The sequence below is a fragment of the Cuculus canorus genome, chromosome 11 (genome assembly GCF_017976375.1).
Source record: "Cuculus canorus isolate bCucCan1 chromosome 11, bCucCan1.pri, whole genome shotgun sequence".
Taxonomy (NCBI): domain Eukaryota; kingdom Metazoa; phylum Chordata; class Aves; order Cuculiformes; family Cuculidae; genus Cuculus; species Cuculus canorus.
This window is the reverse complement of record NC_071411.1, coordinates 6,444,700-6,464,870: the sequence shown is the minus strand read 5'-3', so window position 1 is coordinate 6,464,870 and position 20,171 is coordinate 6,444,700. Positions and strand designations below refer to the sequence as shown.

At 44.8% G+C, this 20,171-nt stretch overlaps 1 long non-coding RNA gene across 8 annotated transcripts in view; it reads left to right on the top strand.

The window, feature by feature from the left end:
* Positions 1 to 888: 888 nt before the first annotated feature.
* Positions 889 to 20,171, top strand: part of LOC128853294 (uncharacterized) — a 54,307-nt gene continuing 35,024 nt past the window's right edge. For 6 of the 8 annotated variants that reach the window (XR_008451739.1, XR_008451737.1, XR_008451733.1 and 3 more), the window contains exon 1: positions 13,980 to 19,831. This is a non-coding gene — a long non-coding RNA (uncharacterized LOC128853294). Of the gene's footprint in view, positions 2,387 to 11,725; positions 11,883 to 13,979; positions 19,832 to 20,171 lie in introns of those variants that run through there. The other 2 variants (XR_008451736.1, XR_008451734.1) reach the window with 2 other exon arrangements.

Sequence of the window (20,171 nt, the reverse complement as noted above, 5' to 3'; positions counted from 1 at the left end):
AAGCCTGAGGTTTGGATTCCTTTTCTACCAGCCTCTCTCACTCAGCAGAGCTGGCAGGGAAAAAAAAAAAAAAAATGAGGGAGAGTGAGCAACTGTGGCAGAAAAGTGATTAAAAAGAATAATTAGCATTTGCCCCGATAAATGAGCAAAGCTATTAATTAGACTGATTTACTCCTGGCTTTTTTTTCCTTCTCCCTTTCCCCTCTCTCTTTCTCTTTCCCTCTCTCTCTCTCTCTTTTTTTTTTCTCTTTATCAAATGGCAGCGCCGTGACTGCCCCTTTGCTACGTTTTCATCAGCTTTTCACCAGTTGTCAGAGCTAACACCCTCCTTTCCTGGAGCCCAAGCAGCCTCTTGTAGCTAATGGATATGGAATGCAGCCAGAGCTGATAGCTGCTAGATCTCCACTGGCTTACAGGTGTTTCCATCATTACTGGCATATTATCTGCCTCTGGGTCCCCTTCCTCCCCCTCCTCCTCCTCCTCCTCCTCTTCTTCTCTTTTCCCTCTGTTTTTGCCCTCTTTGCAGTGTTCTATAAGTAATTACAGTTTAAAAAAAAAAAAAAATCCTGGCAGATTTTTAAGAATTGTATTTAATGCAACGCGATGTCCCGGTGATCAAATCAATTTCTTTTTTTGGCATGGTGACAAGCGGCGATGCTGCTGCTGTCGCCTGTTTGAATGTAATTACCAGGATGAAAGGGAGAATTTTAATTAAGACAATTTCCCCCCCATACCTTCTTCCCTCCCCCTTATTCAAATCATGAGCTGGGGGTTGTGGGTTTTTAGCGTTTTTTTACATGCTTTTTTATTATGAAATATTAGTAATCATCAGGTTATTGCGTATAATATCAGGAGTATGTCCTCCCCTCGGCTCCCACCCTGCTGAGAGCTTGGCTGAAGGTGGGGGTCTGCGCAGAATGGGAGAATGGTTTGCACGTGGTCTCGAACGGGGGCTTGGTACTTTACAAGCAAATATGAGCATAAAAATCCTTGTTTCAAATCTAAATGGTGCAAATGTGATCACTGGCATATATATAGTGCTTGGAGCCTTTTGTGATTAATTATTATCTGCATTCCTGTAATGCCCAGAGGCTAAATTCTTCATGCAATTTAGGGCATTGGAAGCAGAGTCAGGCCTGAATCACTGCCTGGGAGCCAAACACCACAGAAACATTGCAAAATCTGGATTTAACCTGCATTCTTCAAGCCCACCTCTAATTTAAGGAAGCATGTGAATTGTATGCTGGGAGAGGAGTAGGAGAAGGTACTTCAGAGGTAGGAAAAGGCAGAAAGTTACTGGCAAAGAGGAAATGTGAAGTCAAACGGGAGATGCGTGCACTGGGGTTTGCTGGAAGGAGCCGGTGGGAAGCTGAAGAGAAGTAAATGGCAGCTGCTCTCATGGAGCTTGGGAAATAAGGGAATGAGGCTTTATCTGGAATGAGTTTTACTTCTAAGGGTTCAAGCACATACAAATAGATATTTCTTATGAACCTCTGGCATGGGAAGTATATTGGCAATGGGTTTTGAAAGTAACGACCAAAAATTAAAATTAAGGCTTCATGGGGAGGATCTGAGATGCTGAGCTAAAACTTTGGGGGGTACTCATCCAGTCCAGGTGAGTGTTTGATTTTTATCTCAAGGGGGTTGCATGCTGGGGGATTATTTTAACTGTCTGTTGTCTTGCAGGGGCATATTACCCTGCAGTTCTGCCATCTCTCAGCTCCTGAATCCCACCACCGTTTGCAGCAGCAGCGCAGAGACCAAGTTCCTTTGGAGTACCACAAAGCAAAGGCAGCAGCTAGAGAAGGAGCATGGAGAGGATTTTTTTTGTATTCCTTGAGGAGAGGGCAGGGGACATCTTCCCAGTCCTGCTGAGATTTTCCTGTATCTACTTTAATCCCATAAATTGCATCGCAAAACCCCTGTGTTCCCAAGCCCAAGCAGGGCATCCTGTGGCCTGGCTGTGCAGATCTGCTACCAATCGAGAGGGGCTGGTGCAGCGTAATTCCGACTCCCTCTTCACCCCAGGACAGGCAACTGCCTCCAGTGTGTGCTTTCTAACCTGCTGTCTCGGGACCAGGGCAGAGCCATTACTTGGGATTGAAATTAGGTCTTCAAAGGGTGGGTTTTGAAGGGGCCGCAGAAGAGGAAATCCATTTCCCAGCTGCATTTCTGCAGCATGTTTCATGTCAGCGGAAGGTAATTTAGATCAATCTGGGTGCTTGATTTCCCAGAACAAATGCAAGTGCCTTAGCTGTGAGGTCTGTGGCAGGTTTCCTGAGCAACACCGCTCCTCGGGCTCCCCGCATTTCACCCTGCCTTCCTGGGAAGCACGTCAGGCATGACTTGAAGATTGCTGGACAAATAGGAAAACCTGCAGAGCAAGGTAGGTTCCTGCCAAAAAAATGAAGGAAGCAAGCTTTGTTTGAGCCTCTTCACTTGTGCAGTGATATTCAGAGGGGTTATACCTCTACCTCCCACCTTGCCTGTCACGCCAGCTGCCACGGAGCAGTGGAGCTCAGGCATTTGGGCAGAGCTGGTTGAAACAGCTGAAACGAGGGAACTGGTAGGACTTGAACCTTGGCTGAATGGCTGCCCTTGTCCTCCACAAAGAAACCATTCCTGCTTGTTAAATCCACGTGCTTCCACCTGTGTCTTCAGTCCAAAGTGGAAAATTTCTTTCTTTAGTCATTCCTGAGTGAGGCAGGGGAAAGGTGAGCTCTGGTGGGTTGTGAGTACTAAGGTTACTGGCTAGAGGAGGTGAGAGCAGTGCCGGTGATGAACAAAAACAAAGACTAGATGCTAGGACAGAGAGGGTCGGATATATCATTGTGCTTTTAGAGGCCTTGGGCTCTGCTGGATCTGTCCTAAACCTGACAGAGCCATTCCTGGGCTGGCATTGACAGCCACTGTGGTCAATTATGTTGGAAGAGGTGGTTTCTTTTGGATGCCAGCCCTCGAGGGTTTGGCAGAGCTTGGATGCACTGGGTAAATGAGCAAGGATCAGTATGCATGCCCCAACCACACGCAAACAGATGCAGTAATCTGAATTATTCGTGTGCAACCCAGGTCCCAGGCTTGCTCAATCCCAGAGTGGAAATAGTGCCTGAGGTTAATGCACTGCAAAGAATGTACGGGAAATGTTTTGCATTTTAAACAAATAAAAAAATCAGTGCGTATTTTGTTAACGCTTGCTGACCAGCTCTTCACATCCTGTTAAGCTAAATATTTGCACGGTAGTAGTGCAAAGAGGGCTGAGCAAGGAACCCCTGTGTTTCATTTGGGTGGCTGTATATTGCGATCAGCTGCTCTTTCCTCTTCTGTCTGTTTTTCTTAGCAGGGTCAGGACAAGTTTCACAATCCGAATGGTTCACTGCAATTCTCTACAGGATATCCTCATTTTACTTTAATGGGGAGGAAATTAATGAAACATACAGGCCCTGGGGCTTTGAATACTATACATTAATATTATCCCAACGCATTGTGGTATGTGCACTCTCTCAGACTAAACTTTACACTGGACAGAGGAAGCTGTGATCAGGTTCAGGTGCCTGTGAAATTTAAGTGGGGGGGAGAGGGGGGAAAAAAAAAAAAGAAAAAGAGAAGCTTGAAGCAGTTTCCTTCCGTTTCAGCCCCTGTTTAGTGTGAGAACAGGGATGTTCAAATGGGATCAGGTCAGTACAAAACAAACAAACTATCCCAGCTCCTAGGACAGGGCTTGGGCAGCCCGATCTGGTGGGACATTTCCCTGCCCATCGCAGGGGGGTTGGAATTAGATGTTCTTTAAGGTCTCTTTCAACCCAGACTATTCTATGATTCTATTTAACTGTATTTGTGTATGAGAGGTTTGTTCTCTTGATTTGTTTGTTGCCTTCTTTGGAGACTGAATTTTTCCTGTTGGTGAGTAGACCAATAGTGATCTGTAAGACTGTGATGGTCTTGGCAGAAGATGGGTGGCAAAAGGATTGCAAATCTTCCCACCTCCCTTTCCTCCAAAAAGAAAACACCGCAAGTGCTTTCCAATACCTGCAAACACGCAGACAGTAAAATGCGAGAATATCAAAGTAGTGAAAAGAAAATTAAGTTCAGCTTCACTTTTCTTTGGTGGTCGTAAGGAACAATGAGAAGATAGGCCTGAGCTTGCAGAAGTTACCCTGTGTTCAAACAAGGCAACAATTTTCATGCACCTCTGTGTGCTGGCTGCACCACAACCCAGGACCTGAGGGCTGAAGGTGTCTTCCTCCGTTGGTGACCCTGTAGACTATTGAAGCCTCTCAAGAAGATCAAAAACTTTGGCCATGGAGTGGAAACTGTTTAGACCCAGGGCGCTCCTCTGCTGTCCAGTATTGCTCTTAGCCGCTTAAATATAGCCCCTCTCGTGGCAGCTCCTCCCGTGGTTGGAAGGGGGTCATTAAGACTGGGCTGTGTCAGGCCCACTACTCGGAAAGCTGCTGACAGTGAATTCTGTCTTTCCTTCTGGGATTTTTGTTTTGTTTTCTTTCCCCTTCTGGTGCGATTTCCTCATATTACAGCAACTGGCACTGTCTTTGTATCAAAAGGAACAGAGTCCTTCACAATTTTGGTGGAAGAATGTGGAGGAGGGGACCTTGTTTGGAGAAATTGGCTGCATCAAGGAAAAGTAAGAAGTTAAAAGGTCATCACAGTTTTGTCTTGGATGTGGTGGGGTGGTCACAAGGCATTTTTCTTTTTTCTTAGAAATACGCTAAAATACCGGAATATTTTACAGGCTGGGGAAGGAAGCCATCCCCTCCCATTCCCAAACTCCACATCTCCAACTCTGTCCATTTGACTTTAAATGTTGCTGAACAGCTTGCCTGGTGGAGAAAACCACAACTTGAATATTACCATATTTTGCAAACTGAAGGCTCTGCCTTGGGATACGGGGACAATTTATTAGTGGAAATATCTTTAATTAATTTGTGCACAAGTTCGTGTTTTTCTTTAATTCTTCTCCCCAGGCACTTGACCCATAGTAATGAAATCCGAGAGCCCTTTTCAGAAAATGACTTTCTCAGCATTTTTGTTCCTTTTAAAGTTAAGTGTATCACATAATGACCATGAAATGTTATCCTTTATTAGGAACACACTTTTCACTGAGAGTCTTCAAATAGACTTTATTACCAAGAACTCTGTGGTAAGCTCCTATCCGCTGCCTTACAGTCAGACAAGCCTGGCTTTGAACTCCGCATGTGAGTATCTTCGAGGACAAGTGCTCTGCTCCAGTGGCTTGTTTGAGACTGGCCATCACTGGAAGGAGGTGTGTCCTCGGTTTGGCTCCGGCCTCAAAGATCAGGCTGAGGAGAAAACATAGCTTTGACCATGACTGGCCGAAAGCCAGCTGATGGGCAGCTGCAATGCATACATGGCTCCAGAAGGGATATTGTGAACTGACATTGGTGTTTGGGAGCCTTGTGTGTGACCTGATCCCTAGGCATGTCCAGGTGCCTCCAGGTGGTGTGGGTAGAAACACACCTTTTTGCACGGCCGGGAAGGCTTTTACTGGCCCAGTCCCTGTCAATGTAATATTGGGGGTGACAATGTCTCAAAAGTTTCTTCTCCAGGCTGCCTCTAGAGAAAGTTCTCAAGCACAGAAAATCAGGGCATACCTCTAGAGTTGCTTTGGTGTCTTGGATACACTTCGCCTTCTCACTGCAAACAGTCCTTGAGGACAGAACGGTTTCCTTTTACACAAAGATGAATCAACAGTCCCCTGTGGTTTGGCATGTGGGAATGTTAGCACTGACACAACAGACTCTGGTGACTGAGGAGTTGTTTGGAGGTAACGCTGCCAAAGCAGAATGGGATTTTTTAGGTTTTTTTGCAATGGGGAAAGGTGGGAGGGGGTTGCTTAACAACATCAGGCAGTGAACAGTTGTAATTTATAACCCGTCCAAAATGTGTTATCTCCCTACTCCACCTCCTGCCCCTTAACTGCCACTCTCAAAGTCTGGCACCTTCTGATGCAACATTTAGGGTGTTGATTCAGAGTGAACTTGGGGGACATGGTGTCATTGTGGAGTAGCTCAACCTGATGTTTCTTAGAAAATCTTGTTCAAGTACTGACTGGACTTTTCCCCGACCCTGAACGTATGCCAGGGAATTCACCATGCTGTAACATTACCACGTTGTCCTGGAACGGGCAATCTTGGCTGGAGCAGCAGAGTCCCCTGCACCCCTCCAGCTCCAGGTATGGATCCTTTTTTGGGGGCACTAACACAGTGCACTCACTACTCTCTTCTGTCCGTGATGCTCAGTCCAAGTAGGTTCAAACTCCAGAGTTTGGGGTCAGCTCCATGGAACCAATTCACATCGTGCCTAAGTGATTCGTCTTATCACAAAGATATTATTAGCGTATAGAAAGCTCCCACCAGCAGCAGAAAGGGCTGTTTCACAAAGGGCCTGTTCCTATTGTTTTGAGGCCATTCATCTCCCTGTCCTGGTCCCGTTTTCACTCTAATTTGTTTAGACCACAAAATGGGCGCGTGAACAACTCATTTTGTTTTTGTTTTTGATGGACGACCACAAGAACATTGGCTGCATGTGCTTTTCGTTTGGTTGCAGTTTAACAGCTGTTCCCTTTGAAATAAGCCCGTTTCTGCTGGCTTTATTTCTTTGTTGCTCTTACCCAACTTTTCTGACCAGTAAGTCTTCTCCCTCCTCCCCACCCACCTGGCCCCGTTCCCTGCCCTCCCCACTGCTACCCTAGGAACCCTTTTGGTTATTTCAACCTCTGTGATTAAACTGGCCCCCAATTGTTATCAAGAAGATTCAGGAAGGAGGATGAAAAAAGGAAACATAATCTTATCTGAGAATAGAAAATATGATAAGGGCCCCCTATCTGGAGGCTGCAGTGTCCCTCGTGGTAGGGCTGCAGCAGTTCCTTTGAAAATAATCACCGACACCATCTCTGCTAAATCACCTTTCACACAGCTCAGGCCTTTGATACAAAGCCCCCTGGCAAAATTAGAGCAGGATTGTGTAGACCCCAGAGCAAACGCATTAAATGCTCAAGAGATCAGAATTAGGGGGCACCCAGCTATAATTGCATAGGAGGAACTTCTGTTATTGGGGGAGGGAAGGGGATGATGTGTCTCTGTGGGGATATGTGTATGCGCATTTGTGTGTCTGTCTGGTTGCTACCAGATGATGACTACAACTTATAAGGTGTGACATGTGCTAATCAAATGGCCTTTATACCTTGTAATTATATGCATAGGAGAATTACTGCTGGACCAAATGCAATGTATACTGATTCTGAGTGCTTGGCTCTTTCGGAAAATCTCAGATAAAGCACAAGCAGAGTAGTACTATGCTGGTCGTGTGTAAACAGCAAGGCTAAGCCAGACTTTCTTGCTCTTAATTTCTTTCTTTTTATTTTTCTCCTTTCCCATTTTGCTGTCAGAAGCCTCAGGGTTAAATTTTTCTTGTTTAATTTCAGCTGAAGTGAATTTCATAGTCTTGTACGCAAATAGACTCTATTGGGCACAATGCAAAAAAAAATCAGTGTGTTGCTCCCAAGAACTTGGCAGGCTTCTGCGTGCATATACCTGACCTGAAACAGTGCTGGCGCAGTGAGGGGAGGCTGTTTGGGATCAAAAGTGAAATATCCTGCAGGGCAGGATGGAGGTGCATTGCATGAGTGTGTAGAATCATAGGAAAGACAAATCTATAGGGCATTTATCTCAGATAAATTACAACTACTTAAAAAGGAAAACAAAATGTTCCTTGTAATCACTCTGTCTGTGTAGACTGAGGTTCTAAGCAATACCTAGGGATGTGAGGTACTCGGTCTCTGGGTCTTTGGCATGGAGTGCCTTTTGAGGATGGTAAAGAATACTCCTCTCTAAGCAATTAGGTTCTTTTAAAATGCTTGAAATTGGTCACCTAAAAATGGAGGGTCCTCAAATCCCAGCTCAGTTTTGAAAATTGTATGTTTGGATTTGCTTCATACATTTGTGGTGACCGTGGCTTATGTGTTTTAGGAGCTGACTCAGATTGAATGGGAAAAGTCTCCCAAGAACAACCCCATTTTGCAGGTGTTAACCATCAGCCAGGTTATCCATTTCCAAGATATTTCCAGGCAAAACTTAATGATATGCTAAAAAAAGCATACAACCCACCCCAGAACCTCCTAAAACCTCCAACAACCAAGCAAACGCCACTCTTTTATGAATATCAGGTTAGGAAGTTCTGCTTGGGGCATAGGAAGCGCTGAAATTTGTCACATCTTGTTAAATAATGTAACTAAAGAATCCAAGCCAAACTTGGCAAAGCTTAAACTTGTAAGTAGTTCCTTTGCAGCATACTAATCTGGAATTAAATTGCTATTTTTTTTAGAGTGGAAAAATTACTTTTTTCTTAGATTTTTGCGGTGGGATGCTGCAACACAGAGGAAAGGCACTATAGTGTTGCCATTTGATATCTCAAGGCACAGTGTTGAGTCCAGGGCTGCATTGCTATGCTAAGGTAAAAAGTTTGTAATGTAACAAAATTTTAAGTGCTGGCCTGGAAACAAATTACAGTGGTGGGAAATTGGCATTAGAAGTGATAGATAAGCTCAGAAATCCTTGTCTTGCTGCTGATCTAGATTTCAGGGGCTGGAACTTGTGAATGCAGCCCATTGAAAGTGAGTGCTGTAGCATATTGGTCTGTAATAAATATGTGGTCCATGCGGAATAAGGTTGTGGATGACTGGCAGAACCTTCTGTCTGGTTTTTTTCCAGATACACAAAATATGCCCTTTAGGACTTTTCCTCCTGTTCTTCCCCCTTGACAGTGAGAATTATGGATGGAGGTGCCAGCCTCAACTTTAAATTTCCTACTGCATGTTGATACATGGGATATTCGTGCAAGTGAAAAACACATTGATTTGTGGAGCGTTCACAGAGGGCTGAGCGGTGAATTTGGACATAAATCCATTTTACCTTTCATAGATGGGTGGAATCCTTTCAGTCACTTCTGTAGCTGGCAACGAAATGCACCTGAACCAGATCCTCGGATTTCCTTAATCCTCGTGGGAAGCTTAAATCTGAGATGTCCCACAGAGGCTAAAGTAAAACCTAGGTTTATCAAAATGGTTGTTTTAAAAGCTTTTTATAATTGGACGTAATTGCTGACCTAAAGGCAGCACACACCAATTTGCTCGTAGAAGAATGAATGAGGCACGAGCCAGACGAGGTGAGCTGTGGATTCATCTGCAGAACTGCTCATTGACATCACAGTCTAAAGGCATTCCCACCCTGCAGCAGCCACCCCTGGCTGTGAACCACGCTGTTTTGTAAGGCTGTGCCGTGAAACATCCCAGGGAACTGCTCGGTCTACAGAAGAAAACGAAAAATCCTGCTTTAGTGTCCTGTGTGTTTTCCTGCCATGGGGGATCAGTTCCCCGGTCAGGCTGATGCCAGGCACCGCTGAAGCAGCACACGGAGGGGACCCCGCACTGCGGGGCAGAGCAGTCAGGAGGGAATCCCCAAAGCTGGTATTGCTGCTGAGTTTGTAATGTGAAACGGTAACCTCAGCAAAGGAGAGAGAACAAGTGTGTGAACAGTTTAAGGAAAATAAAAGAAAAAAAAACAAAAAAAAACAACAGGGAAAGCTGCGTTGGTGGAGAAAGTACTTAAAAAACAAAGACACCCACACTCAAACTAAGTCTTTCTTCATAAGAAACAGCTCAGGAGCAGCGTTCTCCTGCTTGACTCCACAGTGGAGAGGGGAGCCGTTTGGGGAAGCTTGCAAAGCAGGAGGGAGAGAGGAAAGAAAAGAAGCAACATCAACAAGTGAACAGTCAGTGAGGTTGAAAAATCCTTCCTCATCTAGGTTGTAACAGCAGAAGGAGATGTGAGTGACCATGACTGGGAGGAGAGCTTTCCCATTGTATCTGACCCCAGCATCCTCTTTCGTGCCTCTAGAAGGGGCTGCGTGCAGAACTGGCTGCTCCCCTTCGCAGACCCTTTTTATGGCTGCACGTTTTGAAGAGGGGTTCCCAGGCATTGCTCAGTCTGAAACCTTTGTGCACTTCCTGCGGAGCGTGCTCTTAAATTATTTTTTTTTTTATCAAAAAGGCCCAGAAATTTGATAGGGCAGATGAGAAGATGGGCACAACCAGGCAGGATAATAAACAAGAACTGTCACTTCCCTGGCTGTGTAGCTTTGTTGGCCCTCCTGCTTACTGAGATAAAGACACAGTGGCTGGACTGGGTTCTGTATCAAAAGGCTGATTTGGCTGCTTGATTATATATGAAATATAGATTTAAAGCTTAACTTACGTTCCCAAAAGCGAATCAGTCATAGGGTAAAAGCTTGACACATTTGTTATGATTGGTAAAGAGCTTTGCTGGGCGTGTTGATGCTTGTAGTGCCCAGAGGGGCTTTAAAAAGCTGTTTGGATCCAGTTTACTGAAATCTTACCTGTTCAGAATGCATTATTTACTAATAGCAGCTCAGAGTGGGAATTTATTTCTCTCTCTGCTATGCTTTCACTCTTGAGTTTCAGGAGCCACCCCCAAAGAAGGAGTGAAACCTTCTTCTACCAGGTGGAAAGGGGAAGAGAGGCAGAAAAACTTCCAGAGCCACCATCTGGAAAGGCTGTGATCTGATGAAGTGCTTAAGTTCTTCTAAAGATGACCTTACTCAACTCCTTGGTAAAATGCTGGCTGTGCTGCTTTAAGCTTTGTTCCTGGAAGGCAGAGTGTGTTAGACCTAGAGAAAAGCTGCCCTAACACGAGTAAATTCTTCCTAATACCCATGCAAACTCTCACAGAACAAACTGGGGGTATCTCCGTAGGTACTGGAGGAAGAAATACCTGCAGGGGCTGTGGATTAGTGCCATGTTCTCCTCCCTCACAGCGCTGCAAGCGCACAGCCAGAAGGTCAGTGCAACAGCGCGGGTTTGCCAGGAAGCAGCAGTTGGAGCCATCCTGCCTTGGCTGACGGGCCTCTGGGGCTCGTCTCTTCACAAATGACACACACATGCATGCACAAATAAAACCCTGGCAATCTCTTTCTGCAAGAGCCTTGCTGCTTCCAGGGGGAAGGAGCGCAAAGTAATTTGATGCCTTCATTATCTTCATAACATGAACCAATTTGTCAGCAAACTACTGTGCGGCCTGATTCCTGATTGTGGAGAAAACCAGGCTGGGAAAGAGGACTGTTATTTGCAACTAGTTTAAGCATTGTTCTTTTTTTTAGAGGAATGTAAATATACTGTGTAGAGCTGGCTCATTAGACACTTATCCGTTTGCATTTATGGTTTAATTAAATAACTGCACAGGAGGAATTTAGTTTGCAATCACAATAACAAGGATTTTGCCTCCCTTTTGGCAGTTTCTTTCTGAAGAAGGTTTTGGAGGCACGAGCGTGTTTAGTCTGTTTAAGTCCCATTTCTTGATGGAAGGAAAAAAATAAAACATTTTAACCCATGTTGTACAGATGGGAGGACTGAGTGGTAAAGAGCGTCAGTGACCAGCTCCAGGTTACCCTGGTTACTGGTCTCTTATGGGAACGCTTAGTTTTCTGCCTGAAAAGCAGGGTGAAGAAGTTAGCATGAAGAGCTGATTGCACTTTGCTTCTAGAGAGATAGTCCCCCAAGAGCCTTGTAAGACACTTTCACCTCCGTTCTTGTTTTGTTACAAATTCCAGGTTTAGTGCAGATTTCCGGACCCCCTGAATCTGCTTTTCTTTCTTTATTTTTTTTTTCTCTTTCCAGGTACAGAAGCCTGCTGGAACTCCAATTTTAACCTAGAGTGGGAAAGATGCAATATACTAGATATGATCCCTCCAAAACCCTGAAGGCTGGATTCCAGCTCAGGCGTGCAGGACAGGGCAGAAACTACCTCCTGGGATTGATGTAATGGAGATGTGAGGTAGGATACAAACCACCGGAGAAGCTGCAGCCAAGTTAGGTAACCCTCTGCCGGTCTCTAAAGATCCTGATTTTGATATTCACTTCTATTTGGTATCGCCTTCAGACATATCAAACCATGTAAGGGTTGCCACCATGTAAGAGTTGCCACCCTGTATTTCTCATAAAAATAATTCCTCATTGCTTTTATTTCTCGTAAAAAAAGCAAACAAAAAAAAAAGATTTGCTTTGAGGTTTTGGTGGGGTAGTCAGTGTCATGGCCCTGGAATGGAGGCCAGGTTGAAGTAAAGCTACTTTTAGGTGTAAAGGTAGACTTTCTGTGTCTGTCCACCCCTTTACTTCTTGTATTAACTCACCTCTGTGATCTGAAGTTGGAACAAAGGACAGAAGGGTTATGAGATCTTTTGATCAGGCACACCTCTTCAGGCAATGCTTTGATTTTAAAGCTGAATTTTCTCTCTGAAAAATCAAGGGAAATCTAAAGGAGGTGCCTGTTGCTTAGAGAAAAGAGAGGAAGAGTGCTTTGACATTATATTTTGTTATTCCTACTCCCTATGATACCTGATGCTTTTGTTATTTTTTTTTTCTCTCTTCCATGTTTAATGTGGTCCCTCAAATTGCTTAAGCTTCTTTTTCTTCTCTTTAACTCAGTTAAATCATTCCCCCATACCCTGAAATATAAAGTACATGGAGGTTCTCTCTAAAGCATAGTTTATGCAAATAATTCCCTCTCTGCATTCCTGTGCTAAAGTCAAGCACTGCATATCTGATTGGGCTCTTAATGACTTTTGGGAATCATTTAAATATCTAGCTGACTAGCCCAGTTAATAATCAAAGCTGCAGCTCCTTGAAGCAGGAGTGACTCATGGAAGAAGAAAGCTTCTGGTTATTTCTAAGCCTGGCTCCTGCCCCTCCACTGACGTGCAGACTCTGAAGGGCACGGCACTATCAGATGTTCCCAGGCAATGTGCATCCTTTCCGTCTTGCTCCCAGTCACACGTTCAGGTGGTGCGAACTGCCAGTGCGGTTTCTGAACATCTGTTGCCTGTGCACCCCGTTGCAGGGAGATCGCTGGAGCCTGCAGATTAAGCAGTTCAGGGGCAAATTTAGTGTTTGAATTGCAGATTTTTTTGAGAGGTGGGGCTGGAGAGAACCCTTAAATATGGTGTGCTGTAGAGACAACTGTCTTTACTCCTGTGTGCTTAAGTGACTCCCTGACGCTGCAAGTACTATATGTGAATGAATCAGAAAACTGAACACTGGGATTTGCCTTTGGGATTGCTAACATAATTCAGGGTGTACTTTCCCAAAGGACTGTTACTCTATTCTGATGTTTGTCTGAATTTTTAAGGTATTTTCAGGTCTTCTCACCTAATGCCTCCTGACTTTCATTTAATTTCTAGAACGAGCTCTTTTGTAAAATTTTCTATTTTAGAGTGTCGTAGATTATTGTCATGTGCTGTTGCTGCCGGCTGTACTGCAGCCAGACAAAGCTCTGCCTTAGTAATAGAAAAATAATGATTACTGTATGTTTTCCTTCTCCTGTCCCCTACGATTACTGTCCTGAACACAAACACGGTGTTGGGGACTACCTTTGGCATCTCTGTATTCCCTGTTATGTCCTGGATGACAGTATTCACCGAGACATTCTGCTTCTCTGATTTATGAATCGAGATATATTCTAACAGAGAGAATGAGTGCCTGGGGGAGGAGAGCAGGGCTTTGATCTTGCTGTGCTTTTGAAATATGACTGTAAAATCAGAATTAGATTGTAATCTCTTTGGGGTAGGGACATCTTTGTTTGCCCTGTACAGCGTCTGGCATGCTTTGGGTGCCAGATTACCAACAACAGGGGCTGAGTAATGAGTGATGCTCACTAGCTGTATCTATCGACCCTGTAGAGTTGAGAGGCTGTTCTCTCCTTATCCTGCAATTAAAAGTATATTTTGATTTCTTTCCTCTGCTCCTCATCTCCATAGTAGCTGGACTTCGCTGGGTTCTCCGGTCACAGGTGTGGTGGGATGGATCCCCTGCCTACTCATCGCCTGGGGTTTGGTGTTTTGCTGTGTAATTCTGCCCTTGTAGGTAAGCATGGAAGAAAAGAGGGATAAGGAATAACTTGGGTTGAGCACTCTCTTTGTCGCACGCATTGTGTGGCACCGTGCTATGAAATGTGAATGGTGTCATGCTGTGGACAGCTTCCCCTCGGCTCTGCCCAGCCCTGTGTGTCCTGATGCATGAGCAATGTGCACGGTTGTGGCTGGGCTCTTATACTCAACTATCAGCCTTGTGCACCTCCATGGCCTCAGGAAGCCTGAAAATGACAAAGAGAGCAAGGCAAAGCACGGGGAGGGATTTTGTCACTGACCTGAGTTATGCTAAGCCCACAAAATGATCCCTTGATGTTTTCTTTCCTTTAAGGTCTCCTTCTTCCCCCACCATATATGAAATGTGGATTTTTTTTTTTTTTGCTTGATAATTATCTGCCCTAAATCAAGGGGTTTTAATGGGAGGTAGAGCTGAAACTTTCCTGTCCACATTCCTCCAGAGCTGCTCTTTCCTTGGCTCTAGAGCAACATGCAATACCACGCATAAAGGTTTCACTAAGATTTTGCTGTCACTGCTACTGTAAAACACTCATTGTATTTGAGTCAAAAACTTACCTTATTCTAGATCAACTAAAAATAAGGATGCTCAAAGAGAAATAGCTGTGATCCCTAAATGGGTTGTGAGTTTTGAAGTTGAAAGAATGTCTGTGTCCTTTTAAACTGTGCGTGGCTCTTTTTTAAGGTGAAAGATGGGGTTTCTGTCTGTTCTGCACCTGATGGTTCAGATTTGATGATGGTAGCTTCCACAGTCTTGGCAGCTGGAGTTGTACAGCTTTGGGATAGAGGGCTGCACCATTCCAGGACACTACGTTGCTTTGGGGAGGCGATTTACCCTAAGGGAAATCATTTCTTGAAGAGAGGGAGCAGGATGGGCTTTCAGATGATGTGAATGGTGCTGGCTGGGAAGTACAGTCTTTGCAGAAACTCTTTCAGAGAAGGCTGGTTTCACATCTGTCGTAAGATACAGGAGCACTTTTTAAGAGATTATACTTTCCTAAGAGTAGATTGTAATTCAGAGAGAGGCAGGAAAAGAATGCCTTTTTGCGACCCACCAAACTATGAGTTAAAGCTGATGGACACTCAGGTGTTGTCTCTGGCTCAGTTGCCCATAGGTACTTTTCTCTAAAATGGCACGTGTTGCATCCCGTTTCACATGGCCTACTGAGCTGTGTCCTAAAACTCTCACCTGATTCTCCAGCTACAAGGACTCATTGACAGAGACAGAAGTTTCTTGCCTCCCCAGCCAGGAAGAAAAAGACAATAGGACTCATGAAAGAGAGGGAGGAGAGCTCAGAAGGAGACTTTGCTGGCAGATGACTACAGTGAATATCACAGCCCCGTTTAGCACATCAGTCTCTCCAGAGCAGCTGATGGCATATGTGAAATGCAGCAAGTCCTTGGGCTATTGTGTAACTTGGGGGATGCCTGCAGCCGCTGCTCATAATTAATCATTTATGCACAGTAAAATCAAGTGACTTTACTGACAGTATCCAAACTGCTGACCTCAATGCATTTTAAAAGTTCGATGGATACTGAACCTCGAATGACCCATGGATGAATCTGGAATAATAATTTTCATAATCCTCAAGTCATTATCTTAAGAGGGAACGTATTGTTCTCCTAATTAAGTCCGTCCACACGCTGTGCATCTTCCCATGCAAATGCACTGTGCATAAAGTAATTAAAAGAAAAATACAGCCACAAGGACTTAAACTGTCTTTTATGCAATCTCTTTAAATTATAAGGAATCTCCTTCCTCCCCCCTCACACACACACTCTAACACGGAATTCGGCACCATATTCAGCAGGGAAAACCACTGAGCACTTTTGGATCAGAATCTGAAATTCCACAGAATTTATTAGAAAGCCTTTGTTTTATTACATTTTTGTGAGGGCCCTGGTTGTGTAGAAGACCCTAATTAAGAGAGAGTTATGATCATTTAATAGGACACAGTCCCTGCCCTGAAGAGCTTACAGTCTAAACAGACAGGACAGCCAAAAGCTGAAAGAGCCTTGTTTGCAGTTACACAGTTCAGCCATTGAAGAGTTGAATGACTTTTTCAAGGTCATACATACAGGGCTGGAAATTGGAGGCAGACCTGTTTCAGCTCTGCAGGTAGCTAGGTCTTCCACCTTTAGCAAGAGACCCAAAAGATGTAATGTGTAGGAACCTATTTGATGCAACAGCACCAAAGGGCAATTTCCCAGGGAAACTCACTGGTATTTGGTTAGCTGGGAAATGGCTGAGAGACTACTTGGCTTCTATCAGTAGTTGTTTCATGTTCTTGGGCGCGGTGGAGGCTGTCCCACTGGAAAGCAATGTGTTAGAGGCATGAGACTGTCTTAAAACATTTTCTGTCATCTTTCTCCACTTAAGCTTCAACAGCGCGATTCAGATGTAGCAGAAGCCCCACATGCCGGCAGTGTGTGCTCTCACGCCGTCTGTGTGCCTCGTGTTGGACCATGGTTTTACTGAACCCTGGGCCTTTTTTGCTTGGTTGTGACAAGAACATGAATGAAGCAGATTGAAGGATATCATCAAGGTCAGCCTTTTTGCTGTAATCTCCCTTGGGACCATTGCTGATGCTGCCTTCGACTTCTTGTTTGCTGAAGAGGAGAAGTGGGAAGCTCTGGATATGTCCTGCTTGCTATTTCCACTCCTTTAGTAAGATGTGTTTGGCATCTGCACATCTGCTAGAGCACTGTAACATCACTGCTTGCTCTCCTCCTCTAAGAAATCAAGAGCAAAGTAAATATTTTGTTGAATATATATATTCATAGTCTCCGTGGGTGCAGGAAGAGACATCTGTGCGTACTAGCATGCTAAACTTGGGAGTAGCCTAAACCAGGGCGTATGTGAGCAAATAACTTGGATTTTTCTCTTGCTCAGACTTTCTCCCACAAACCCCTTTCTTGGCTACTGGGGAATGCAGTAGCCCTGGGGCCTCTAAGTTGGAACAACAATCTTGTAAACTGAGTTTGAATATAATATTGGAGCAACTCAGTGTTTTCACTGGTCTTGAATGGTCTTCAGTGTGTTTTGTGGTAGAGAGATTGTCATTTGCAGATCTCATGCACGTAACTGTGGGCCTGATCTGCACGGAGGCCATGACTGGCAGGTCACAGCAAACAGGACAGCCAGCAAAGGAAGGGTTTGTGAGTAGCCTGACCCGAGCGAACTACTCAGACAAAGAAGGTGATATTTGCATTGAGGTGAATGTGGATAATGCAGCCAGACCCACCCATGCGACAGGACACAACAGCAATCGCTGTGCAACTCAGCTGCTCTGAACCAAGTGGAATAATAACAGCTAGTTGGTGCCTGCAGCTTCTGAGCAAGCAATATCTGCAATTAATGAGGCATCGGAGGTTCAAATTTCAGAAACGGACAACCACTGTGTGTGAATGCCATCCACAACGGGACTACATCAGAGGGAAATGGCAACCGAGCTCTCAATGGCCTTGACATGATTGGATAGGAATTTTCCCATCAATTTTGAGAAAGCACAGGTCCTTGCTCTCTGTTTTAGCAGGTGTTTATAAGTGCAAAGTGAAAGATGAAATTTGCTGAGGCTGGTGTTGATTACTGCTTAATTCTTTGCAAGTGGCAGGTTTCCTGACAGCATCCCTACCAATGCAGTAGTGGTTGAAAAAAGCAGCTAGAAAAGGAGGATGAAGAAGAGCCTGGCTCTGTGGCCGAGAGGCCCCTCAGCACAGCATCAGAACCGGAGCGAACAGGCAGTTCTCTTATCTGATGTAGCCTGGAGAGCAGACAGATAGGACTGAGCAGTCAGTATGATGGGAATGTGGTGGGTGGACTCTACCAAGAGAAAAGAAACCCTCCCCTCTATGGATGAACCTTCATCTCTCTTTTTCCCCCCTCTCCAGTTCTCATTCCAGTAAAAGGGAGGATATTTTCCCCATCTAGCAATGAGATGAAAGAGTGCCCCCCATTTGACACTTCATGAGTTGGCTGAACCCTACAAAATGATCTTCATAAAATCCTGATTCCAAAGCATCAAAGCCTTTCCTGACTGGTGAAAACCCTAAAAATTCCTGGAAGAACTGCCAAAGGGCAATGGGGCTGATTCTGTCAACTGCCTTTGGTTAGAGCTGGGTTTGGTTATTTATGGGGGCTGGAGGAGGCAAGAACTTTCCAGATGGGCGGCTGAACCAAATATAACAATGATAAAAATCAATGCAGTTATGTGAAGGGAAAAGAATGCCTGCGCTAAAGGGCTGCATGAGGCACACACTTCTTTCTCTGTGCTGAAACATCCCGCAGCACAGAGCTGCTTGTGGCATCCCAGCCTGCACTGTTTCATCCCTGTGCATCGCACAGACACCTCCTCTGTGTCTGCTGAAATGTGGCCTCTGCTGGGTGGATCCTGGCTGGATTTAATAGTACCTGCCTGACAAGACTCCACACCGATTGAGGGGTAAACACTTCATCCTACTAAAAACACGGTTGGGAGAGTAATCACCCAAATGCAATGAGATGTCATCCCCACCCTGATGAGATTACAGGAGGGCTCATCTCTTGGCCCGCGCAAGAAGCGAACAACTGATTAGCAGCATGACTTTTGTTTCCCCTTAAAGGCTGTGGTGTTCTGATGTCTGGGTCATGCTGGGACTCCAAAGAAACAGATGTGTGTCTCGTCAGATTGCGGCTCAAACAGAATTGGTCAGTGAGTGATAGAGGCCGAGGCACAGGGTATCAAATGGGCTGGATGAAAGGCAAAGTGTGAAGATTAACTTTTCCTGTCTGAAAAGTCTGAAGAAATTTGATGTTGCGATGTGATGGTGTAGAGAACCTGAGCGGAGGGCCAGTCCTCAAAACCATCTGGGTTCTTAAGTCACCTTGAAGCTTTAGCTGTGATTTCTTAGAGCCCTCTTGGCGTGTGTGGCACTCCACTGTTATGAGTGAGAGTGAAAAATTATTGCTTCTCCAAAGGCATTGCAGTCTATGTGTACAAGGGAAGAGAAAGCATAAGAAAGGCAGAACATATGGGATTGCAACTGATTGAAATATCTTTGAATGCATCCAAGAATAGAGGAGGAGGATTCGGTAATTCCTCCAAGAAGGAAGCTTGCTTGCCATCTACTTTGTGAGGAAGTATGCTGAGTGTCTGGTGCAAGAAGGAGGATGGCTAGGAGTCAGGAATGAGCGAGAGAGTTGAAATATCTGGTGAGACAGGGAGTTGGAGTTTGTGACTGCAAACTGCCCTTGGCTAACTGTACCACTGGCTTTCCTATGTTAGTGAAGTTTTGGATGCGTGCATGGGTTGTTAGTAGTCTTAGAATTAGCCAGTCCAATGTCATCATCTTCCCAGTGTTGATCTTTATTTTTGGAGGTGGAAAACCTTCAGTACTGTGTGGAAACAAAATGCAAAGAATATTTAAAAAATTGTCCCTCAGGCAAATGTTTTTTTTTCCAGAGTCCCCTTATTCTTCTCTCAGTCTGATATTTGCACTCCTTGGCCTCACCTGTTGGCCATTATGTGTTTACAGTAGTGAAAAAGTGGTGAGGCTCAGCCTACTGAGGTTGGCTTTCATCACTGTGCGGTGCATCCCAGCTCTCTAGGTAAGTAATGAAACTGGGGGGAAATAGTCTCCCTTACTTAACAGATACAGAGCCTTATTCAGTGGGTTTCTCTGTTCAGGTCAGGTGTGCGTGGGCTGCCATCAGGTTTGCCTTTCACTGCCACGATGCTTCGTGGGAACACAGCCATGGCCACAGTCCTCAGTCAGCCAAGGTGCTTCCTCCTCTCTCTGCTCGTTACCCACAGAAGGACTCTGCCTGCAGCTCTTCAGAAATTCAGCAGGAGAAGGCCAGGATGAGGTAAGTGATTTGTTTGCTACTGAGATGGCAGGACCCTTGTTTCTTGTTAAAGGCACATGAGATAAGAGATGCCATTGATGCTTTGAGGTGTTCTTATCACAGGCTTCAGTCTGAAATGACACTGTTCATCCACACTTCCTCTCCAGCTTCTTGACGAAAATGGAGAATTTTCTCCTGCTGTCTCCAGTCTTTAGAAAGCCCCTAGACAAAAGAATGTTTCAGACACATCATTTCCTTTCGTTAATCAAACTCTAGCCCCTTAATGTTCAGCAAATAATTTGTTCCAAAGGGACTGTGTTGTATGTGATCGTAATTACATTTGGTTTTTAATAATCATAAA